The sequence below is a fragment of the Pteronotus mesoamericanus genome, unplaced genomic scaffold, assembly GCF_021234165.1.
Source record: "Pteronotus mesoamericanus isolate MK-2021 breed Mesoamerican mustached bat unplaced genomic scaffold, CSHL_Meso_final contig_657, whole genome shotgun sequence".
NCBI classification, from domain to species: Eukaryota; Metazoa; Chordata; class Mammalia; order Chiroptera; family Mormoopidae; genus Pteronotus; species Pteronotus mesoamericanus.
Genome location: NW_026555229.1, coordinates 8,402,413 through 8,429,287, shown reverse-complemented (window position 1 = coordinate 8,429,287; position 26,875 = coordinate 8,402,413).

Sequence of the window (26,875 nt, the reverse complement as noted above, 5' to 3'; positions counted from 1 at the left end):
ATACAATTGGCTAGTATGAATAATTTTAACAGGTTGCAAGGTATAAGGACTGTCTGGAGTTGCCTGGTAACCTGGTCCTGGATTGATTAGGTCAGGGGATTATTGGTTTGACATGTGAGAATTCAATAAATTTGGCAATTAAAGATTTAAACTTTGGATTTGTTCATTTACATATGCAAGAAATGTTGAAAGAGGAATATTTTGCTATCTCTGGGAATTAACTAGCCCTGGGAGAGTCTGCCTCGTCCTGTCAGTGAGGCCCTAAGATGTCAAAGCATCAAAAAATACAGGAAAAAAACCCCGAGATTAATAAAGCCATACAATAATGCATATATGTGAAATTAATGAAATAATAAATAAATAGTAGAGTACTGCAACTCAGGGGTTATGCTCTTTTGTTCATATCTCTGACACATCTGAAAATGAACAAATGATTTCTAAGAGAGTTGAGTACAATTTTATCTCGAAATTTGCCACTCCAAATGTTACTTGTCTATTTAGGGTAGATAGCATATCCTGTCTAAAAGCAAACATGGAGTGTACGGGCGTGTGTACCTCCAAGTGACAGAGCCCCTCCATTCTGTGATATATGTAGGTGCTATGTGAAACTTGGGTGATTCATTTTTCTTTGAACTTTGGGTTCCCAACTATTGAAGAACTCGGACCCATACATAAGTAGATGTTGGTGGTGTTAGCACAAAACAGCAACAACAACAACAACAACAACAACCCATAACCAATACAGATTGTTAGCTTTCAGGCAACTAATTTGGAGTGAATATTTCAAAAAATAAGTGAAAAGAAAAAGTACTTGCCCTAAATCCTGTAGGCCCTTAATGACTATATGACAGACATTGAAACAACCAAACGGTAGCCTTATTATGGGAACTTTCATCACATATATAAATTCACAAGGACAGCTTAGTGGCATTTGCATGTAAAATTATTCTGCTGCAATAGAAGGACAGCTTTCAATTACATGTAGATCATTGGATTCATTTAGTTCATATGACTTGTAAATTTGAGAGTCTGTGCTTCTAAAAATAAAGCCATGAAATCCTTCCTGAATATACACAACTCCATTAACAACTTCCTTAATTAAAATTATCAACAGTAAATACGTTTGATTACAGTTGCTATATATCATGCCTTATTTAATGTTTAATCTATTTTATCTATCCTATAGGAATTTTGAGCTATTGCTGTCATCTTCATTTATTCAGTCTTAATATTCATGCTTCCTTGGGTTTAGCTTCCTTTTATAAAGAGAAAAAACTGATGTACTGTTCTTTAATCACAGAAATTACGTAAAACATAATTTATATCTTTCATGCTAGTTTCTCAGCACCAAATCTAGGGACTCTATCTAATCTCTACGTAAATTGTTGAGAGCAAAAGAGGGAAGATGTCCTGCCTCACTGAGATACAGAAAGCCAGGGTGGTGTAGTTCTAGGTAGATTGGGAGATTTACTCATTAACAAAGGTCAGAAGATGTTGACCTTAATGATATAAACAATAATGAAGATTAATCAAGAAACAATACACAGACAGTTGGTGAACCCACTTCAGTAGGTTAGCTAAGACAGGAAGGATCAAGGAATGCCAGCTGTCTAGGTAGGAAGGCCCAGAGTCTCCAAGGAAGAAGGTGGTAGGGTAGAGGTGCACTAGCAAATTAGAGTGAGATCTTTGAAATCTTCAGCTGGATAGGTATATTTGTGATTTGCTCCAAGAGTAAGTTGAGAGAGGAGAGCTACAGGGGATAACTTGATTCTGATATACGCAAGAAGAAAAGGTCAATGCCATAAATAAATTCTTGTTATTTTGGAGCATTGCCATATTAGCAAAGTGGCACGTATCTGAGGTATATAAATAGCTAGTTGGGTTTAAGAGCAATTCTCTGCTCAGTTCCAATATACCCACAGTGTTCCATTAGTCTAATTTGTATATATGGTCATAGCCCAGTAGCAGAAACAGATCCCATGGCCAATGAGACCTGAATTTCAAAATGACTGAATTTATTAAAATAATTTTCTAATTAAGAAACACTCAATAAAAGTTTATTTGGTTCTCTATGCTACTTTCAAGTAAATAATTAAATGTAATTAATAAAAGTCTTTCTTGAGATTAATCAGGGGTGGTCTTGGGGCTCAGACAAGGTTGGCCATGTACGGGACATAGTCACCAGAAGTCTTATCACATGAGGACAAAGGACCTTTCTGGTAGGAACTCCTAAGACAAGTGACCTGTAGCCACTATCTTGAGGTAATAGCAGGTAATGCAGAGTAGAGCATCATCCTTAGTACTTAGCGTATAGATTGCCCTGCTGTCTCGCCACTGGGGACATTGGCCTAGGGTTAAATAAAAGAAAGATAAAAAAGAAAATGTGCAGATATAGCTCTCTAAATGTCCATGGGTCATTGAGCTCAACCCACTGTCAACAATGTTGGTACTGCAGCCTTATGTCATTTTTGAAGGAATCTTAACTGGAATCAGAGCTCTTGGTGTGCTGGTATCAGGAGGAGTAACTGAGGGTTAGAGAAAGACCTTAGATGAGTATATTATAGCCACCCAAAGAATTTTTCATGGAGGACCTGGTGTATTTTATATTATTATGATTTTTGTATATGTGTGTGTATACATATACATACTGCATATAATTTATATGATATCTCATACACACACTACTGAGAGATCAGATGAGAAGAGTGTATGCATGCAGGACTGCTATATTTGAGAATAAGAGGAGAGGCAATTTTCTCTACTATAACAGAAAGAAAGATACAGATAGATTATTCAGTGGCTGGAAGATTAGAAAGCATAATAGTAGAAATATTCAGTTTTAATCAAATCTCAAATTACAAAGTGTAACAGAGACCTTAGAGCTCCTTGAATTATAAAAACCTATTTGAGTTGAAGATAATATCTTTCTTTCAGTGAAAGAGATGTTGAGTTAATTGACTTTCTTTGGGAATTTTTAATTATTCTTATACTTTTGTTTTCAAATATACATATTTTTGTTCTTCCCACCTATGGAGCTGAAAGTCTCAGTGTAGTCACTTCCTACTAGAGGCATTATTATGTATTCTATATTATCTTGTAAAGTAGAATTTCATTCAGAAAACTCACTGAGGAATTTCTAGCCTCTGATATCAAAAGAAACCAAGGTGCATTAAATCTACAATTTTGAAATAAATATAACATCTGTTGTGAATCTAGAACTTGTTAAAAAAGAAAATCTATGGGCTGAAACAAGTACAAGCTGATGATGTGGAAAATAAAGCATTTTTGGCCGAATTACCTCAAAATGGTATCCAGTATTTCTTAAGAAAATTCCTGGATATAAAATTATTAGAGCATATAAGCAAAGCATGCATATCTTAAATTTTTATACTGTATTTCTGAATTTAATGTGAAGCAGTAGCAATATAAGTTTAGAATTAAATGTTTGTAGGGTATAGTTTCAGATGTTAGTAAATAGTGAATTCACATAGAACTCATGTTCAAAGGGCTTATAAGCCTAAATTAAATAAGCTAATATAGTGGTAGATAGATATAGATATATAATTTTAAAACAGAAATTAACATAATATTTATACTGACAATTTTAAAAGTTTAGGTGCTTCAGGATATAATAGGTAAACACAGTCATTAAAATATGACAATCAAGGGTCCCTTATTATTCTGCATGTATTTTCAAATCAGCTTATCAATTTTTACAGAGAAGTCAATTGGTATTCAGATAGAAATTTGCTGAATCCATAGCTTAGTTTGAGGAGTTTTACCATCTTAAGATTGATAAGCCTTCTGATTCATGAATATAGTACTGTTTTCATTTATTTAGATCTTTAATTTTTCAGCCATTGTTTTCAAGGTACAAGTTTTTTCGTTTTTTGGTTCAATGTATTTCTAATTATTTTATTGTATTTCATGATATTGTGAATTGAATTACTTTCTCAATGCCTTTTTTAAAATTGATCATTGCAAGTGCATAAAAATATAATTGAGTCTTTTTATTTTATATTCTGCAGCCTTGCTTAACTCATTTATATATATTTGTGTGTGTATATATATACACAAATATATACAGTATACACAGTAATACAGTATAAAATATATATATATATTTTTTTTACTGAATTCCTTAGGGTTTTCTACATATAAGATCATGTCATCTAAGTACAGTTTCACTTTTCCTTTTACAATCCAAATACCATCTTTTCTTTTTCTGGTCTAATTGTCTGAGTAGAACTTTTAGTACATCATGAATTAAAATCTTGAGAGCAGATTTTCTTGCCTTATTCCTAATCTTTGGAAGAAAGCATCCAGTCTTTTATCAATGCATATGATATTAGCTGTGTTTTTTCATTAATGCCCTTCATCAGCTTGGGAAAGTTTTCTTCTATCCCTAGGGTTTGTTGTTGTTGTTATAAAAGATATTCGATTTTGTCAAATTTTTTTCTTCATCTACTAAGATGATCATGCAATTTATCGTTTATTCAATTGCTATGTCATGTTAATTGATTTTTAGATGTTAAACCAGTTTTGTGCTCCTGTGATAAACCCTACCTGTTCACAGTATATAAATTTTTATATATGTTCCTTTCAGACTGCTAATAATTTATTGTGGAATTTTGTATCCATATTGATAAGATACTGGTCCATAATTTTTTCTAGTGATATTTTTGTCTTGTTTTTCTATTAGGATAATACTGGCCTTATGAAATGAGGGAAGTATTCACTCCCCTACTATTTTTTGGAAGAGTCTAAGACTTGTCACTAACTCTCTGAATATTTGGTAGAAGTCAGCAGTCAAGCCATCCTGGCCAAGGCATTTATTTGTGGGTAGTTTTCTTTTTAAAAAATTAATTTAATCTCTTTAGTTTTTATAAATCTATTTAGGTGACCTCTTCTTGAGTCTATTTTTATAGTTTGTTCTTTGTAGGAATTTGTCCATTTCATCTGCATTATATAATTTGTTGGTTTATAATTGTTTATGGTATTCCTTTCTAATACTTATTTCTGTACAGTTGGTATTAATCTTCCCTCTTTTATTCTTTTTCTACTTATGTATTATATTGAATTTATAATGACAAAATGAGCCAAAATAACTTCTTTTATCTCTGTTTCTAAACAGTTGAGTCTTCTCTTTTTTTCTCTTGATCAATCTAACTAAAAGTTTGTCATTTTTCTTCCTATTTTAAATGAACCAGATTTTGTATCATTAAAGTTTTCCTTGCTTTTCCTCTTCTCTAGTTCATTATTTTCCACTTTAATCTTTCCTTCTTTTTTATTTTTATTTTTGCTTACTTGCTTTAGTTTTAGTTTAATCTTATTTTCTTCCCCACTGAATTGTAAAAATACTTTCAAAATACCTGTCTTTCTTTCTTTTTTCTTGTTTTAAATTTTTTTAAATGTATTTATTTTTAGAGAGAGGGGAAGGGAGGGAGAAAAAGAGGGAGAGAAACATCAATGTGTGGTTGCCTTTTGCACGCCCTTACTGGGGACCTGGTCCGCAACCCAGGCATGTGCTCTGACTGGGAATTGAACCAGCAACCCTTTAGTTTGCAGGCTGGCACTCAACCCATTTAGCCACACCAGCTGGGGCTAAAATATCTGTCTTTCGTTGTAGGTAGTATAGTTATTTAGAAGTTGGTGAAGTTCACCTAACAAAAGGCCTGTTTGGAGACAGCTTAAGGTTCAAATTCTCAAATGAAGTAACCATGCTGGCTAGGCCCCTATAAAAATATTTTAGGTCCTTCTATGAATGCACACCTTTAAATAACCATTTTTATGGAATCTAATGAACAAACTGAAGAAAAAAGCCAAATAGAGACAGACTCAGAGAGAGCAGCTCTGGGCAGGAAGTGAGGTTAAGGGATGGAGTGATCCAGCAAATAAATAAAAAGGACTTATGAACACTGACAACAGTGTGTGTGATTGCAGGAGGAGGGGAAAGCGTGGGTGGAGGTGGAAGATGGTGTAATGGGGATAAATGGTGATGGAAAAAATACAATTAAAAATAAACAGAAAAAAATAATAAAATGAAATACAGGTAATTTCCCCAATGCAAAACTGCTGAGCTCTATCTTTCCAATTTATCAAAGCATCAAACTAGTCTGTACACAAATCAATTTAGTTGTGTGCAAAGGGGTGGAAGGGAGAATACCCAAATGAAAATATCCATTAAAAGTGCAAAGTACGGTACAATTAGGAGCCTACGCAAGCTTAATCCTCTCAAATGGCAGCAACCAAATCTCTGAGTTATCCTCCCTAGAATAGGTCAAAGCAGACAAGTTTAGCTGAAGGTGAATGGACAGTGATGTAGTCTGATCAATCGCCCTCCATGTGCTTCAGGCACCCTGGATCTCCAAATCAGCTTGATCTGATTGGTTGTGCCAAGGGTTGTCATAGCAGAAATTGAGTTCATATAAGTAGAAAGACCAAAGAAACTTATACGTCTCAAGAGCAAGCTTTGTCTGGAAATAGAAAGTTTCAAGCAATGTGCATGGGATATATCCTAATATTAATATTTCAAGTCAACTTGCATAAAATTGTCTCATTTAGCAAGTCCCCACACTCCCCTGCTATTATTTGATCTGGTTATAGGTGGATTCTATCTTATGTAACATTGGCAGCCAAGCATTGTTTCTTTTTTAAATCTCATGGGTCCAAGTGAGAGAGGTATCATTGAATCTTGGGATCACCACATCCAGGTTACTGATAGCAAGCGCAGACTCAGAGGATTAGTACTTGGCATGAGAATAAAACATGTCTGAGAGGGGAAAGGTTCATTTTGGGGAGGGCAGCTCCATAAGGTGGTATTGAGGGAGGTGTGCCTCTAGGAGACTAACCACAGAGCACTAAGGTCATGGTGCAAAATGAGGCAGTACTGGCCAGGAGTCATCTGTCATAGAAGATGAGAGCACTATGGCAAAGAGGAATCCAACAGCAAAAGATACATTTGAATCCCAAGAAGCAGGTACTCCAGATTAAAGATGGCAGTCTTGGACAAGACTATAGTTCTAACAAGCATTTTTCTTTCTTCTTCTTTTATTCAGTCACTCATTCAGAAATATGTAGCAGGCACAAGGGTTATCATGAATTAAACAAATGTGGTTCTTGTCTCATAGATCTTACTGCCTAGTGAGGGAGACAGACATTCATCATGATAAACACACAGATGTATGATTATGGACTCTGATTAAGTCTAAGATTCAGAAATTCCTGGGACTATGAGTGTGATAACAAGGAGTCCTGAAATAGCCTTGTGAGTATGGCAAGGACTCAGTTTCTTAATGAGAAAATCTGTGAACTGATGTCTGAGGAATTAGCAGGAAAACAGTGATGAGGAGGCAGTCAAAGTTCCCAGGTGGGAGGTAACTATACATTGAAAGAAAGGGTAGGGCAGGTGAACCACAGAAAATAAGAGTGAGATTAGTAAAAGAGTCTGGAAAGAAAACTTAAATTAATCATTCAAGATCTTGTGAATGGCCCTTGCTGGCATGGCTCAGTGGACTGAGTGCTAGCCTGTGAACCAAAATGTCACTGGTTCGATTCCCAGTCTAGGGCACATGCCTGGGTTTCAGGCCAGGTCCCCAGCAAGGGGTGCTCAAGAGGCAACCACTCATTGATGTTTCTCTCTCTCTCTCTTTCTCCCTCCTTTTTCCACTCCAAAAATAAATAAATACAACCTTTAAAAAAAAAGTCTTGTGAATAATCTTAAGATTTTGTTTTTTTATTCTAAAAGCATTAGGGAGATATCAAATGTTTTAAATGAAATTATATAATTGGATACATTTTTAAAAGATTATTTTGATTAACACATGGAGAAAGAAATATAGGTCAGAAAGGTGGAGGAAAAAGGAATGAGATGATATTGGGGGACCACTTTGAAAGCTTTTTTAAAAATGTGTTTTATGGATAAAGCATGATGGTGGTCTAGATTAGGGTGATGCAGGAGGAGACAATGGAAAGAGATGTATCAGAGGAGGTAAGAGCAACAAGACTGGTGATAGATTGAATGAGATTGGGTAAGTGGTAGATGGACAGAGAAATAGCAGAATAACTCTTCAAATTCTCACTGCAGAACTACCTAAATGATGGTACACGTACAAAAATAATAAACCCTGGAAGAATAACAGGTTGAGATGTGATGGGGGGAATGGATTTAGTTTTAGACACTTTCCATTTACATTCTTCTTAGACATCCTAGGAAAGTTGTAGAGAAAATAGTTGCATATATAAGTCTAAGGCTCAGAGTAGAGATCCAGGGTTGTCACATAAATTTAGGAGTCATTTGCATATAGGTGATAGTTGAGGATGGAAACATTTGTTTGCTATAACATCACCTACAGAAAGAATACAGAATGAGGAATGAAAAGCACTTGAAATCAAGTCTTGAAAAATGCCAACATATAGAGATTAGGAAATAAACAATAGAGACTGGAAGTAGCTGGCACAGAGGTAGAAAAAAAGAGGGGTGTGTGTGCGTGTCTGTGATATATCATGGAAGATGAGAAGAGAGAGTTTTAAGAAGGAGGGAACGATCAACAATATTGAAGACTGGTAAGGAATCAAGAAGGATAAGGGTTGAAAAATGTTCATTTAATGGTGACATCGAGGTTACTGGTGACTACAAAGAGCTTTTTTAGTGGAATTTTTGTGGTTGTTGATATTGTTGTTTTCTCTCCAGATCAATGAAACTCTTCTCCTCATGATCAATAAACCTGTTGCCTTGCTGATTAATGAATTAACCAAGATTTTCAATATAAAGTAGGTTTTAAAAGGAGAAGGTAAGAGGCAGATAAGGGAAGTTAGGAAGATACACTATGGAGGTACTTTGAGAAGCTTGTTAAAAATGCACACACCCGAATCTAACTATGTCTGTAATGAGGTAAGGGAACTTCTCTGTGGTAGGCAGGTTCCTTGCCCTTACAGAGTTCTTTCACACTGACTATGGGCTTCTCCATTTGATTGACTTTGGCTAATGAAGCATTAGTGTGAAGTGAGCAAAGGAGATTTACCTATTGCAGCTTGGCATCTGGACATACTCCCTGGAACCCAGTTGCAAATTATAAAGGAGCCCAGGCATGTGGAGATGCTCACAGGGATAACTGAGACCCCTAACTGTAAGCCCCAGATAAGCTTGCAGCCAAAAACAGTACCAAGTGAGTGAGGCCATTTGGACCCATCAGACATCCCAGCATCTCTGTCAAGCGCTGGTGATCCTAATGATCATGTTCCAGAATACAATATGTTAGCCCATTTACATTGTCACCTCCTTTTACCCTCTTATCCTTTCTTCTCTTAGTTCTCCAGCTTCCTTTCCCTCTAACTCCCTACCTGGAGGTATCAGCTATGAGAGGGTTGAGCAGAAGCCAGAAACCTCTCCTTGCTGATGCTGTGGCTCCAGGTAACTGACTTAATTCTAGGAGCCTCAGTTTTCTCCTCCCTAGAGAGGACAACAGCTTGTTCACAGGGAAAGGTGAGGTGACAGCAGTTAGGAAATGTTAGCTCCCTTTCTCCTTGCCAATTTGTCTTTCTTCCTTAATGTAGTTGTTAGCACATATATCTAAGTTAACTTACTCGTGTTTGACAACATTCACCTTTATTGTCTTCACACTTATCCATGTTCATAAACAATAGGTTTTTTTTAATATGTTATACCCATCAAGGATTAACAGAGCTTCTGAGGGTTAAGGTTTTTTTTTTTTCTCAGAAAATCATCTGTATTAAAATGCTATTATGTAGTGAAGCACTCATGTAAGATGAAGCCAGGTGGGGTATGTGATGCAGGATTAGTGCCTTCCAACCCCTGCGTAGCACCTCCTGAAGCTTTCAAGCATTGGGGGGCTTTGCATAATAGAAAACACTAGACAAATTCTGGCTTTAGAGGCACTGAGCAGAAGCAAAAATTCCTATTCTACTTCTAAGCTCTTCTCTTCTGCTAGAACAAATAAGAGCATCACTCACCTATACAAGCTATCAGTAGTGAATTTTGATACTCTCTACCTCGGGACAAATTTAAAACAAACCATCAGGAGCCTGTAGTGGTACTATGCTCTCCAGCAACTGGAGTCCCAAGGCATTTCTTGGGATGGATAAGGAATTTATAAAACTCATTGTCTGAGAAAACCCTTCTCCTCTCTCTGAGCCCTCCGTGACCTGTTATTGTGGCCGATTACTGGTTGTTCACCTTCAGGGCTGCTCACGCAAGTGGCTGGAGTTAGAGCACAGGCTGCAATCTAGTCAAGCCAGGGCTGCCTGGCTGGACATGCACTTGGCTTGCCTGTGGCTGGGTTTGGTACTCTGCATTACAGACATACTAGGAAACACAGGGACTTTATTGAGGAATTTGAAGTAACTGGGGAATTGGAGGAAAGTTTTAGCCATTTAAAAAATCACTGAAGAGGGGCTTTGTGAAATTTGTTACCAGCTTGCTAGTTTATCATTTTATCCTATTCATTTTACTCATGCTCCTTTAATAGGCAAGAAGTTGACATGGCTGATAGGAGTCCTAGAGAAAGAAAGAAGGTGTGCAGGATCACCCTGGAGTTTGAACTACTTCTATAATACACTTTTCATGTATAACATTCATTTTAGAGGTTGGTAAAGAGGTACTTTCCCCCCAATAGTCCCTGGCTTCCAAGCAGGCTAAGAGGTACTGTGCTATCAGAAATGCCACAGCAAGGAATAAATGTCATCTTACCAAACTCTGTTGTTGGGATATCAAGGGATGGTTGTTAAGAGCATTATCTTCTTTTTGCTTTCTTTCCTAACCCTTTAGTTCCTGATAAACAAAATGTTAATGTATTCATTCATTCCACAGCATCCACTCTGTATAGATCCTGTTAGATGCTGAGATATAGAAATAAGTACAATGTTAGTCCAAATAAAATAAGCACACTGGTATGGAAGCAGGGCATGTAATAATGGAAGGCCATACACAACAAGAGAGAACTACAAGAGCAGAGAGATTAACTCTGCCAAAAAAGGTAAAAAATGTCCTCCAGGAACTGAAGACACTTGATCTAAGTTCTGCAGCATAAGTGGGGGTTCTCTGAGGGGGAGCGGAAGAGCTGGACCATCAGGAAAACTTCCAAGCATCCTCTCTTCTGTTCATATCCAGTGACAGGTCTGTCCCCCTGGTTCTCAGCCTGGGAGTATGTAAGAATCACCCATGGGTCCAAAAGAAAAGTAAACTAAAGAAACTTTATATCAGCATGAGGATGCTGTCACTGCCTAGATCTGTTCTCAGGATCCTGTCAGAGGTCTCTCCACTGTGAGACCCCAGGTGGATTGCCAAGGCTAAGACAACGGTCTCTTTTCCTTCCCAGGGCGGCCAGCATCCAATGACAGATCAACATGATGCTAAAAAGTCCCATTTCTCTTACCCCAAATAATTACAATAGCTCTCAGGGGATCATCTTAGCACCAGGAGTCCTTATATTAACTGAGGCTCCATGGAGACTGCTTCACAGCTCATCTTCTTCCTCTGCCCACTCTTTTTTCCTTGCAGCAGTCATCTCTGTCTGGCTGTCCGCTTCCTAGGGAACCCAGTGTGGGACAACTGGCCCCCTTCCCCAGAAGTCGGAGGAAAGTGGGTGTCACAACTCAGCAGACATAGTTTTGTGAAGGTCCACAGGCAATTTTAATGCACATCTCTTGTGAAAAACCATTAACTGGCCTTCTCAAAATGGGATCTGAAGACCGCTGGCGACAGAACTGCCTTCAGCAAGTTTATTGTGTGGAGATTCCTAGGTTTACTCCTGGAGACTTTGAATGACAGTCTCTGGACAGGGGGGCTGGGTATCTACATTTTAGCCAATCCCCCCAGGTTCTTTACATCATGCACACTGCTCTCTGACCGGCTAAGGCTCATCGCAAGCTTTTGTGAATGTTTACCCTTTGAATATAAAAGTAAATAAAGGGACATGGTCTTCCTTCCCAACCACAGACTCTGCTCTCTGCATCACATGCAGACGTGAGTAAATGTGATTCGGTAAGAGAAACACCGGTTACACCTGGAGTTGCTTTTAACCACACATGTGCAGCATCCGTCATGATTCAGTGGCTTCTGGCTGCAGGGCAGGAAGGAAGGGCTTGCCCTTTAAGGAGGTTCTTTGGCATTTGAAGATTTTGTTTGGTATCTTCCGTGCATCCTCTGGTTGTGATCATTACACAGTCCCCCGCTACCCATCCAGCAGGTAGTAAATATCAGAGATAGGGACCATCGTCAATTTTACCCTAAACCTTTTAAATGGAAGCCTTTAGACATAATCAAGCATAACTCCAGCAGCTCTTTCAGGCCCTTTCTCTGTCCTTTCTCTCAATATGCTTTTCTAATCAATTTTAAAATCACTTCCAGCAACCTTGCCTCAATAAGCTTTCCTTGGAGGGCATTCCATTATCTAAATGGACTTCTAAGGGACCTTCCTCCTCACATCTTTGCTTACTCTGTCTTCTCTTTAAAGAGCAAACAAAGGCTATTGTTTCTTTATGTTCTTTTCTCCTTCTAACGTTGCTGTAGAGTATAGAAATAGGCTCAGTCTGGTATGCCCCTGAAATCAAACTCCCTGGATTCAAATCCTGGTTCTCCTGTTTATTAGTTCGATAATCTTGAACAAGCTGCGTAATCAGTCTTTCTGTTTTGAATCTGTAAGTTTGAGATAAGTATACCTAGTTTCTGAGTCCTAGTTGGAAGGACTCAGTGAGTTAGTATGTATAAAAATCTTTGAACTGTGCCTGGTGTGGATTAGATATTCCATAAATTAATGATAACATTATCATGGACACTGGGAAATGGGAACCACATTACACTTGTGCACTTCCCACTTCTTGGTCCCGTTTGTGCCTTTCAAAGTCAGTTCAAAATTACACACATCAAATGAGTGAGAAGTGGGCAGAAAAGATTTGATCATAGAGGCTTTTTATAAAGACTAATAGAAGCATGAAGGGTAAATGTGGTTAACACCAGGATGAACCTGACAACATGTCAAGGTGAACGGGTCTGAGACCACCAGGCTCAGAGCTGACACCTTGCAGACAGTTGTCCACCAGAACACTCATGGTCAGTGTAGATTTGGATCTTGTTTTACAAAACTATATGGGTGAATGTGAAGGAGTCATTTGACTACTCTGAATCCCATTTTTAGCTGTAAATTCAAATAATTCATTCCTTTTCACTATAAAAGCAAATAACAGGGTATACACAAGAGCTGGCCACAAAGTTGGAATTAATTAAGCAGTAGATAAATCCAGTGAATGCTAAGATGGAACAAGTTGAAGATGCCGAAGCTTAGGACACAATTTGTCAATGCCAGGAAGAGGGACAGGGTTTCCTGCTAGGCTAGTAGGAGTCATGGTGCTACAAAGTCCACGTGGCCTATGAAACTCCTCTCCATTTTGAATCTCCCAGTGGTGGCTCCTTCAGAAGTAAATACTGATGGCTAAGAAATGTATGTGACAAGCTGAAAGTCACTGACAATCACTTTCCCACATAGCAGGCAGCCCCAGGAACTGGCAACTTATTCCCCAGGGCACAGTCCCTGGAAGGTATCATAGCAGATCTTATTTTTAAAGGTCAATAACTGACTGTTCACCATGGGACTCTACACACCATTGGGCTTTAATAAACAAAGGGAGCCAGCCTCCAGGTCCCTTAACTCATTAAACAAATCCAAAGAAATACCAGAAAATTGTTTTTTGCCCCCAGATGTATGCAATCTTGGGTTACCTATAGCCATGAGATGTTGGCATGATTCTTCCTCCTGCACACCTTTTACCTTTATTTTCAAAGATAAAGGGACAATGAGAAAAAACCTAACATATGTAAAAATAAAAAACAATAAATGTTTACTAATTATTTGCTTTGTATCAAGACCTTTATGTAGTAACTTTAATTTTCACAACACCACCAACTTAATGTAGATAATGTCTTCCAAATTGCACAGATGAGGATACTGTAAATAGACACAGGAATGTATAATGATCTGTCACAGGTCACAGAGCTAATGAGTAGTTGGCTGAGAGTCAAAGGACCCTTTTGCCTGGACTCAGGCTTATGTTTTTTTCCATTGTACCATGTTGCCCTTCCCCAGGAATCATTCAGACGGACGATGATAACAGACAGAAAAGGGAGAGAATAGAGTTTTCCTGATTTGTAAGTAGCCCAAGTGTCTCTCTGTTCATGTTAACTCTATGTTCACTGTTTCTACCCATTGGGTCTTTGAGAATCAAATAGCAAATAAAGCCATTGCCCAAAGATTCTGTTTGGGATAGCCTTGCAGTGTTCGCCTGATTATAAAGATTCAGAGAGAGGTAGTAATGAAGAAAGTATTTCATTGGTCTCTTGGGGGGAAAAGATGAAAAAACAACAACAAATTTTAAGCCCTTCATTCTCTGCATATTTTAAATTAAACATTTTCTTCTTGTGTATCAAGATGATAGGGATTCATATATTAAAAAAACACTTACTGAGCATCTACTACATTCCAATTACCATTCTAGCACTTGAGATGTATCACCGACTAAAACAGATAAAAATGACTACATTCAAGGTGCTCATACTGGTGGATGCTCATAAATCTCAAGATATAAGGAGTCTTATAGGAGAAGTTGCAGCAAAAAGAACTGCCAATAGAGTTTCAGTTTTCAATACATAATAGCAAACATGTTCCCTGTTTTCAAATTTCTACGTAACCATGATATAACAAGTCAGTATCCCCAAGAGCTTTGCAAATGGAGCCTTTTAACAACCCAAAGAAATATTTTTGACCATTACAATGTGTTCATCAAAAGAAATCAAAGGCATAAAAAAGGTGTGCTCAGATGGACCTTTCAGCAGCAAAGGTAAATTCAGTGGTGCATGATGGCACCAACTCTGGAGTTATTTTAGACCCAAACCTGATGGAAGTACACTTGTCTCTAGAGACTTGTGCTATGGCATAAAGAGGAGCTGATGCCAGTTCAAGTTCTAATTCTGCCATTTTGTGATTAACCTTGGACAAATCAGCTGGTCTCTGTGATTTTTCCCAACTTTGAAAAAGAGATAAATGTGTCTGAGTCATGTTGTTTGTTTGTTTTGCATATGTGTGTGTTTTTTTCTTTTAGAACACAATGAAAGGATGTGTATACTTCCACATATTTGCATAACTCTTTATATGCAAAGCAATTTTTATCACTAATAATCCCAAAGTTTCTGTCATTGTGCCATCTCTCTTTCTTCTCATAATAAATCAGAACTTCCTTTATATTCAGTCTCACATGTTCTCCCTTTGTATTCTTCTTGTAATAGCTCAGGTCCCCATAGTGTCGCTCCTGAAGAATTGTAAGAGCCTCCTAGCTCCCTGGCCTGACTTGTTACCTCCTTCAGTTCTACATATTTTTAACAGACAAATCTAAATTAATATAGCTCTCCTATTAGAAATTTGATTTTTCTAATATTTCCAATGTCCTGGGTGATACATAACTTCATAGCTGTCATTCTCATTCTAGCATATTTTTTTAGGCTTGTGTGTCTTTACTAGCCAAGAATTCTCTCCACGATTCGTGATTATCTCTCATCATTTCTTACACCGGTGTCTTTGCCCAGACTGCCCTCACTGAACAGGATCCACTTTCTCTCCATAGATAGGAGTTACACTTGGTCACACTTTTTCTGTTTACTTGTTACTTGTCACCTGTCACTGGTGCCCACTACCAAGAAGGAGTTCAAGAAAGTTTGTCAAATTCAAGACCAAATAAGAAGCCAAGGCATGTTTGATCGATTAATACTGAGAAGTATTAATTTACTTCTCAGTGTAATTTCTGGTAGTCTAAGAATTTCTGAGATTTCTGCATATCTCTGGGCCCTCAGATTCATTATTATGACCCCATTAAGAATTGTATTTCTACAATATTATTAGTACTCAACAAATTCTTCAGTAATATAATGAATTTAATTCTGTTATTTCCTGGGCCCATAAATCATTGGATTCCTCATTGTTAAGTATCTAACTCATTAAGAACCAACAACATTACTCAACATTTCCTAATTCCCTGGTTTATTAAAGCATATAATAAGCAATAAACACCTTTACATATTACCTTACTTATTCTAATTTCAGGCAAGCCCTGGGAAGGGGGGTATCATTTTATCCCTACTTTACAGGTAAGGATTTTCCTAAAAACAGTTTAGAAGAGCCTTGGTGATTAAAAAAAAAAAAAAAAGAGTTGAAAACTTACATAGCTTGTCAGAGAGACAAGATTTGAAATTAGGTCATTATAATCCAGTCTGTACAACTATTTAATAAAAAAGGATGATAATAAGTACATGCCAATGTGTGATTATCCATTTAGGTTATACCATCTCTTCACCTGCCCTCCTCAAATCAGCATTCCATAACACAATAAGAAATAAATTTTGAATATCAAAATGTTTTTCCCACAAGGAAAACCCTGTAGAGACTCTCCATGGCCTGCGGGATAATGTACGAACTCCTTACACGAGACACACGGCCCTTCCCTGCTTGGGTCCTGCTTGTCTGAATACCTCAGGATTCTTCCCCAGCAACCACTCGTTCCACTAAATAGGCCCTGAAGATTCTGTCTGCCTCTGGATTCAGTTGCCTTCAGGACTTGCCCCAGCCAGGCTCTGTGGCTGGACAGGTAGTTCGTCATTATGGGTCCGGAGGGTGTATGTCCTTGACACTCCAGCTAGGAGACGCCTGAGACCACTTCGAGAGGGCAGCTTGATCGTTGCTGTCCAACCCCTATTATTTGAAAAAGAAAAAAATGGTAAAATAGAAAACACCCTTAAAATACCTTCATTCATGCATGAAGTTTTCAATTTCTGGGGGAAAAATTTTTTTTTAGTTTTGCCTGGTGATCATGCAGCACCTAACCAATGAAAGAAAAGCACATGTGTAACAGGCTGTGAAATGGAAGGCAATAGTGCCTCATTAGGGTTAATTTTAAGTTGGTTTTAAATGATGCTTTGTCACGCATCTAAATAACTTCAGTGGGTATGAGGAATGTGCTTATCATATTGCTTGGAGAGAATTTTTGTTTGTTTGTTTGTTTTTGTCACTCTTAAATATAACTGTTCTCAGAATCGCAATGGGCAAACAAAAACAAAAAGCCTCCTTCATCTACGGGAGGTTGTGAGTGTCATCAGGACTTTAACGACCTTGTCTCCTCTGAGCTCATGATTGTCTATTCCCAGGAGCAACTCAGGATTAGGACGTGCTAGGAAAGCCACCATTCTAATGTTTTTCCTCTTCCCCTTGGAGGCTTGCCTCTCCTTTGATGCTTCTAAGTAATATTGTTGAAACCTCTACAAAAGATGTAACATATGCAGCAGCTAAATATAGACCCTGAGTGTCAGATTGCTTTGGTTCTAATCCTGGCTCTGACACCTAATAGCCATGTGACCTTGAACAAGTTCATTGTTCTTTCTGTGAGGCACTATTTAAAAGTAATATTATATGTAGTCCTTTGTAACTGACTTTTGTCACTTAGTATAATGTTTTCAAGGTCAATTTACATTAAGCATTAGTATTGGTTCATTTCTTTTCATTGCTGAATAATATTCCATTATATTTATATAAATTTTGTTTATCCATCTGTCAGTTGGACGTTTGGATTTTTTTTTTACTTTTTAGCTATTATGAATAATGCTGCTATGAACATCCATATGCAAGCTTTTGTGTGGATGTATCTTCAATTTTCTTCAGTATATACCTCAGAATGGAATTGCTGGGTCATATGACAACTCTGTGTTTAACCTTGAGGAACTGCCAGACTGTTTCTTAACACAGCCACATCAATGTACATTCACATCAGCAGTGTATGCGAATTCCAATTTCTTCACATCTTTGCCAACCCTTGTTATTGTTATTATTTTTGATGGTAGCCATTGTAGTAGGTGGGAAGCCATCTCATTGTTTATGGTTTGCTTGCTTGCTTTTGAATTACTAGACTTTCATGGTTTAGAACAGTTTCGGATGTATAGAAACATTAAGCAGCTAGTAGAGAGAGTTCACATATTTTCCACTTTGTCCCCATACAGTTTCCTTGGGGTACTATAACAAATTACCACGGATCAGGTGGCTTAAAAGAAAAAAAAATTTTCTCACATTTATGGAGGGTTGAAGTCTGAAAATTAAGGCATCAGGAGCATCATGCTCCCTCTGACATCTCTGGAGAAGAAAGGGTCCTTACCTCTTGCCAGCTGTTTGCTGGCAAGCCTGGGATTCCTTGACTTCGGGTGTCATCACTCCAGTCTCTGTCTCCATCTCACATGGCATCTTTCCTCTGTGTGTGACTATGCATCTCACAGCCTTCTTATAAGGACACCAGATACTGGATTTAGTCTACCCTAACCCAGTAGGGCCTCTTCTTAACTTGATTACATCTGCAAAGACTATTTCCAAGTAACTTCACATTCACTGGTCCATGGGGTTAGGATTTCTACATATCTTTTTATGGAACATGAACCACGACAGGTATATTTATGAATGAAATTAACAACTCACTATCGATACATTAATATTAACTAAGCTTCATCATTTATTCAGATTTATTTTGCATTAGTGTCCTAATGTTCCTAATGTCGTTTCTTTTCCTGCTCTAGGATCCCATTCAGGATGCCACATTACATTTCATTCTCCTGTTTCAATAAGAGCTCTCTTGACTGTAACCGTTTTCTTATAACTTTTATCATTTTTGATGAGATTGAGAGCATTGAGGAGTACTATTCACCTCTATTGGAAGTTTTCTAATGCTTTTCTCATAGGCAGAGTTGAGCTATAGGTGTTAGGTCATAGAGGCTTGGGGAGAAAGACCACAGTGTCATTATCAACACATCATATCAAGGGTACACACTATCAACATGACATCACAGCTAGTGTCAACCTTGATCACCTGGTTGAAGAAGTGTTGGTTAGTTTCTCCAATTGTAAAGCCATTCTTTCTCCACCCTTCTTATGCTGAACTGTTTGGAAGGAAATCACTATGTGAAGCAGTCTAGACTTTAGTGAAAGTTTTTCTTGATCCTCCATGTTTTTCCCACTCACTTTTTCTTCTGTAAAATAGAAGTAAGAATACTACCTAGCAATTCAAAGTGATGAAGTGAAGATTTATAAGTTAATTTATGTGAAGTCTTAGGAAAGGTTACTTGCATAGAGTAATCATTTAATAAACATTAACAATTATTAGTATCATCCCATTATTAAAGTCCTCACCCTTTGCCTTCTATTATAATAGGATTCTACATGTCTGCCCTCTCTCAGTATAGTAACTTTCTTGCTTGTAAATGCATATAATCTTAATATTTTAATAATACTAGGAATTTGGACACAGTTAATGTTCAATTTAAAAATGTATATATTTCTTGCTTCCACTTTCTTTAGCTTTGTGCGGCTTTTCTGAAAAGAGTAAATTGCATAGATGACCTTGAATAAATAATCATTCAAATTGAGGTAGTCCTAGAAACTAATAGATAGCCTTTAAAAAATATCCAAAATATTTAAAAATGCCCATTGTTCCATCATTATAATTTATCTCAATAGTGGCCTGAAGAATTCTCATCTTCAGTTTCCCAGTTCACTTTAATAAGCACTTTTTGGCTGAATAATCAGTCATAGGCACTCTAGGGATTGTCAAGAGTAACAAACAGCCCTTGGTCCCTGCCCTCATTAACCTTCCAATCTAACTGCAGAGACAGAAATAAAGAACTCTAATGTGAGTTAAAGCAGAAATATAACTAAAGCTTTTGACAATGTGCAAAAGGGAACAATTAATTCTGACCATGATTATCACAGAAGACTTCACAGATTTATAGCATTTGAGCTGATATTTGAAGAATAAGTAAAATTTCAGCAAGTACGGAGAGTAGTGAAATTCCACCCAATAAAAACTACATGAGCAGAGAAATGAATATGAATAATAACAATAAATAATAGTTCATATTTACTGATAAATCATTTACAAGTGTTTAAAAATTTTCTAGGCCCTTATATGGTTAAATTATTTAATCATCACAAAAAATAATGAAAGACCTATACTATTAATGGGAGTATCCCTTATTAGCATGACTAAAGGTGACTAATTCTGATTCTTCCGTAGAATTTAGGACATGAAGTGACAGCAGGTGAGGCAGGAGGGACAGAGGGTCAAATGAAAGCTAAATTGTAACCAGATTGTAAAGGGTTTTTAATGCCAGCTTATGGGGCCTGGATGTGTGTTCTGAGGGCATTAGGGAGTTAATAAAAGATAATGACTGCCTTTTTATGTTAAAACTGGGTTGTACTGCAAAGAAGAAAAATCCATGGTATTGATGGAGAGAAGTATATCATATTTAGATACTACAAATAAATTTAGAGGAACATATCATATCAGAAAGACCTTGCCGAAAGAAGACAAGAAAGGAAAAACTGAAAAATGTTTATATTCTTATGACCTTAAGAGTGAAATGAGCTCTTGTAATTTAAGCAAATGGAGCAAGTGGTCAAGAGAAACCAACCACCCCAGGACACACATGTGTGTTGGTTTAGTAAAGGTGTTATTCTTAGTCATGTTATTACAGTAATGAGAAAAACAAAATAAAAATGCTCTAGCCAAAGGAAGAGCAATGTGTAAGCCATTAAGTCCACCTTAGGAAAAGGACCAGAGGAGCTTCTAAGCGGGTGGTTAAATAATGCTACATCATTTCACTGATGTGTGGAATCTGAAAAACAAAATAAATAAACAAAACAGAAACAGACTCATAGATACAGAGAAAAAAATTGATGGTTGCCCAGTGGGAAGGGGTTAGGGAATAGGTAAAAAAGTGAAGGTATATAAAAAGTACCAATTGTCAGTTATAAAAAATAGTCACATGGATGTACTGCATAGGAAACATAGTCAATAAGGTTGTAATAACCATGTATGGTGTTAGATGGGTACAAGGCTTAATCGGAGTGATCACTTTGTAAGTTGTATCATTACATTGTATACCAGAAACTAATACAGTATTATATGTCACCTAAAAGTTAAGAGTTTAAAAAAATATAAGAAAAGCATGCAAAATATTCTTTGTATTTGGTTTAAAAGTAAAAATAAATATATTAAACATGATCAGGAAATTCCTGGTATTACAGACAAATAGTGTCCGTTGCTGGCTTGATCATACACTGCTCCTCTGCGGATCCCTGTTGCCTCATCTGTCTTCCTATCTAATGCCATCACAAGTTAAACAAGCTGATGAAGTGGAGAAATCCATGAAGCAAGCTGGGTAGAGAATCAATAGTAAGCTCATTCTGGTGATAGTATATATAATAGATTAGAGGAGAGAACGGCTGAAGTAAGGAAAATTTGAAGAGTGTTACAGTCACTTATAAGAGATAATAAGGGACAGAATAAACCAGTGAGATTTAGCCTTTTCTTTATAATGGTAGATACTCTTGGAAGAAATAATAACAGGCAATTCTCCAATCACACATTACAGCCATAGACACATAACTGTTAGTTAGGAAGGCATTGCTTCTATTAAATCAGTTAGTTTAATCCTCTCCAAAACAGAAGGGGAAAGAGAGGTTCAGAGAAGATGGATATAACATTCAGGTTTCTAGGCGAGTTACTGGAGAATTGGGACCCAAACTGGTCTTATGATTTATTTCAAACTAGGCCACTTTCCAAAATACTGTGTTCACCAGTTATCAATCTAGATGTCTGTTAGCCAATTAAGGAAAGAATGAGGCAGGAACAGAACCCAGGTACACGAAGGATGTGGAATCAAGAGCAATCAAAGACATTATTATAAAAGGTATGAAAGAGATCATGGAAAGCAAACATTGCCAACTTCACATTTTCCCAAGAGATAGGTAGCTCTATGGAGCCTTCACCAAAACCAAGTCCAGTCTATGGGCAATAGACGTACATAGAATCCTCTTTTTAATAAAAGCACATTTGCCTTGAGACCCTTTCCCTCCTAGTCACCAGATATGATCTAATATTTTAATTTTCTTTCAAATCTTCTCAGAGTACCATTGCTTTATAACCAATCCCTTGAAAAAGAGTGAAATGTTCAGGGTGAGCATTTTCCATAACCATACCTTAGAACCATTGTTGAAATAAAAAAAATAATATTAGATGCCCATATAGACCTGGGCTTATTTCCGGGCTTTCTATTCTGTTCCACTGGTCTATGGATCTGTTCTTGTGCCAGTATCAGATTGTTTTGAGTATAGTGGCTTTGTAGTAGAGTTTGATGTCCAGTATTGTGATCCCTCCTACTTTGTTTTTCTTTCTCAAAATTGTTGTGGCTATTTGGGGTCGTTTATGGTTCCATATAAATTTTTGAAATGTCTGTTCTATTTCTGTAAAATATGTCATTGGTATCTTAATAGGAATTGCATTGAATCTATAAATTGCTTTGGGTAGTATGGACATTTTGATGATATTAATTCTTCCAATCCATGAGCACAGTATATGCTTCCATTTATTTGTGTCTTCCTTAATTTCTTTCTTCAAGGTTATATAGTTTTTTGCATACAGGTCTTTTACCTCTTTGGTTGAATTTATTCCTAGGTACTTTATTTTTCTTCTTGCTGTATCGAATGGTATTTTTTTTCTGATTTCTTCTTCTTCTATTTCATTGCTGGTGGGACATAAAGGGAAGAATAAACAAGTGAGACCTCATCACAATAAGAAGCTTCTGCACGGCTAAAGAAAACATCAGCAAAATGAAAAGGGAGCCAACCCTATGGGAAAATATATTTGCTAACGATACATCAGCTAGAGGTTTGATCTCCAACAGTATATAAAGAACTCACTTGACTCCACTCCAAGAAGACAAACGATCCAATCAAAAAATGGTCAAAGGACCTGGGCAGACGCTTTTCCAAGGAGGAGATACAGAGGGCCCAGAGACATTTGAAAGGATGCTCAGCATCATTAGCCATCAGAGAAATGCAGATCAAAACCACCATGAGGTACCACCTCACACCAGTCAGAATGGCCATCATAAACAGATCAACAAACAGGTGCTGGCGAGGCTGTGGAGAAAAGGGAACACTAGTACACTGTGGGAATGCAGACTGGTGCAGCCATTGTGGAAAGTAGTCTGGAATTTCCTCAAAAAGCTGAAAATGGAACTGCCTTTTGATCCAGTGATTCCCCTGCTGGGACTATACCCTAAGAATCCCAAAACGCCAATTCAAAAGAACCTATGTATGCACCCCAATGTTCATAGCAGCACAATTTACAATAGCCAAGTGTTGGAAGCAACCTAAATGCCCATCAGCAGATGACTGGATCAAAAACTGTAATACATTTACACAATGGAATACTACACAGCAGAAAGAAGAAAAGAACTACTAAACTTCGCGACAGCATGGATGGAACTGGAGAGCATTATGCTAAACGAAATAAGCCAGGGGGTGAAAGACAAATACCATATGATCTCACCTATAAGCGGAACTTAACCAACAATACAAAGATGCAAGGAAAATAAGACCAGCAACGCTGAAAGGAAAAGAAACCAACAGAGACAAGAGGGAAGGAGGGAGGGGGGCGGGGTAAAAAGGAAGGGAAGGGGAAAGTCAAGGAAGATATAGCAAGGACTCATGGACAAAACCAAAGGGGAAGAGTTGACGGAGGGAGGGAGGAAGGGAGGGAAAAAGGTAAAGCGATGGGGGGTAGGCAGAGACAAATGTATTTGAAAAAATTAATTAATTAATTAAAAATAATAATAACTATTCTGGACCCGTGTGATATACATTATATGAATAACTGTAACTAAGAGGCAGATAAAATGTCTGTATTCATGATGATGACTCTTTTCTGTGAGAAGGAGAGAAAGTCATACAGCCTGTTTCCTTATCCATAAAGTACAAATGACGGTATAAACCTACTTTACTATGCATATATGGAGGTGTATGACCACATGCTTTTAAAGTTGAAAGCGCAATGTAATTGACATTGCACTGTAAGTTGCTCATGTGCTCCACATGAAATCACAAATCTATGAAGTCCTTTCAGCCATAGATTACAGCATCTTTATTTAGCCTGCATTAATTCAAGTTATGTAAGAATTCCAGCAGAAGCTAAGCTGAAGGTTGCTTTATAATATTTGTGCTGTTTCAAATATGAATGTCATATGTAGTTATTGTAGAAAAACTATAATATTAGAGACAGGCTGTAGAAGCAGTAAGGCATGGTGGTTAAAACCCTGGTTCTGCCTGTCATGAGTGGCTTAGCCCTGTATTTTACATAACATCTGTTTTTTTATTTTTAAAAATAGAAAATAGCAGCAGCTCCTTCATAGAACTGTGGTGAGAATTAAAACTCTTGGAATAATTTCTGGCTCAGAGTAAGTACTCAATAAATATTAGTAACTGTTATTACTATGATTATTTCTCGTATTGTAATGAGAGCCTGTATATATAAATTCCACACAGAAGGTATAAAGAATAAAAACACAGTTTAAGAAATAAAATTAATTGACACTTTTGAATCTTTATGCCTCTCCCTGCTTCCAATCCTCTCTATCCCAGTGTCCTATGGATGACTGCTGTCCTGAATTTTGTGTTTGTTATCTCCTTGTTATATTTTTGGTCTTTCTTAACCACATATTTGTGTATCTCTGAGCAGCATTATGTGAATGAAATCATAATTACATATTCTGTAACCAGTTTCTTTCCCTTCCCTTGAAATTTTATTCTCCTTAAATCCATCAATACTGATTCATTTTGTAGATCATTCTTTTTTTCTGCTGTATGATATTCCTTCATATTTCATAAAACATGTTTCAGATGAATAATTCACTTGTTTCCAGTGGTTTTGTTTCTTTTTTCTCATATGTATGGTTGATATTAATAGTGTTGTACATTTTTTTCCAGTACAGGATTATCTTAAGAATAAATACCTGAGAGTAGAGTGCGGAGGCCATAGGATAGACCTCTAAACTTGAAAACTGGAATCACTTTGCATTAGAAAGGAAACTCTAAACATAATTAGGCTTAAACGATAGTTATAAATTGGAACTGTCCCATGAAAAATGAGAGGGATGGTCACTCTAACCCTGCTAGATAATGTCTTTCTTAAAAAAAAAAATGCTTTTTAAGGTATTGTAATTTACTCTCCGACCTGCAAGGTGCTTTATTTTTGATACCTCTTGAGCCAGCTTTAGTAAGTTAGTAAGATATACTTTTCTAGTAACTTACTGATTGTTTATGTTTACAAACTTACTGGAATAAGGTTGTTTTAACAATTGTATTTTACTCCTTTCAATTATTTTTAGACATTGTCTGTTTGTCATTTCTAATATTGTCTTTGTGCCCTATTGGTTGCTCAATATTTCAAGAGATTATCCCCTAAGGAGACAAAAATAAAAATTTGAAAAACCTTTGTCTTATTTTGATATCTGTTATAAACCTGTTTTCTAGCTTATTAGTTTCTGTTATTATATGACTTCTTTCCTTTCTTTCTTTTAGTTTATTTTGTTCTTTTTCAAACTTCCTAAATTTAGTGCTTGGCTTATTAATTTAAACCTATCGTATTTTTCAAAATATAAATTTAAGCGTTTAAGAACTGCTTTAGTTTCATCTCATGATATTTGGTAGGTACACAATTTTTGTTATCGTTCAGTTCTAAATAACCTAATTTATATTATTATTTCTTTATTGACTCAATTACATAGAAATATGTTGTTTCAATTTTCATACCTCAGAGGTTTACTAGTTTTTTCCTGTAATTACTGATTTTTAATCAGTAGTTAATTATTTTTTTAAATACTAATTCTTTTTCTGCATCCCAATTTTGAGTCTGAAATTAAGAAAAGGCTCACACGCAATTTTATGGTTCTAATGGCTTCCTCTGGAGTCACCATGGTCATCTGAAGGCTGGTTGGGGAATTCCATTCATGTGCCTGATGCCTTGGCACAATGTCTGGGAGTCTGGGTTCAGCCTGATTCCTCTCTGTTTCCATGTAGTCTCAGAACCACTGCAAGTGATCTCTGCAGAAGGCCTGGCCTTCTTACAGTATGGAGGGCTCAGGGTAATTGGACTTGTTGTAAAGAAGCTCCGGGCTCTAAATATGTGTTCCAGGAAGACAAAATAGATTTTCAGCAGAATCTATGAGGCTTCTTATGGACTGGACTCAAAGATTGAAGATAACTTTTGCAAGATTCTAATGGTCAAAAACATAACAAAGGTTAGCCAAAATTCAGGGAAGAAGGATTAAATTCTACCTCTCAATACCAGGAATAGCAGAGAATTTAAGGCCATGTTAATTTTATCACACCTATCAATGTCACATCCTGTCACACTACATCCAACTCCAGGTTTAAGATCACCTGAAGATGTATACTCAATACCATCAAATCCAACCATGGCTTCTCATTTTCTAGTGACCTACACTCAGTGTGCAGTGAGTTACAAGTGTTGAGGTAAACACAGAAAATGCTCCTCTTGGGAAAAAGTAAGTGTAAGAATTGTAAAACAATCACTTGTTAATAATTCTGAAATCTGCAGGGAAGACTTTGGAAGGCTTTGACATGGGGGAAGTTCCTCCTTTAGGCTCCCCTTTGCCAATTTTTTATTCCCGTCTTCATCTTCAAATCATTGATTCTTTATTTTACATGACCATTCTGATGTGCCTGGTAAAGCAAGTCTATCTTCCAGGCTATAAAGCTTTGGAGACTCTGCTTCTTACTCATCAAACTACAGTGGCCTAAATGTTGTTTTACATTTTGATCAAATAATTTTTTTAGACTGTGCTGGTGGGCTTTTTGTTTTGTTTTGTTTTATATGTTTTGAGGAGTTTTTGGTTTTGTTTTTAGTAATTAAATCCCTGAGGTACTTAGTTTGCTTCTGGTCTATTGTTCCCAGTTTCTTATGCCAACAACAAAATCCA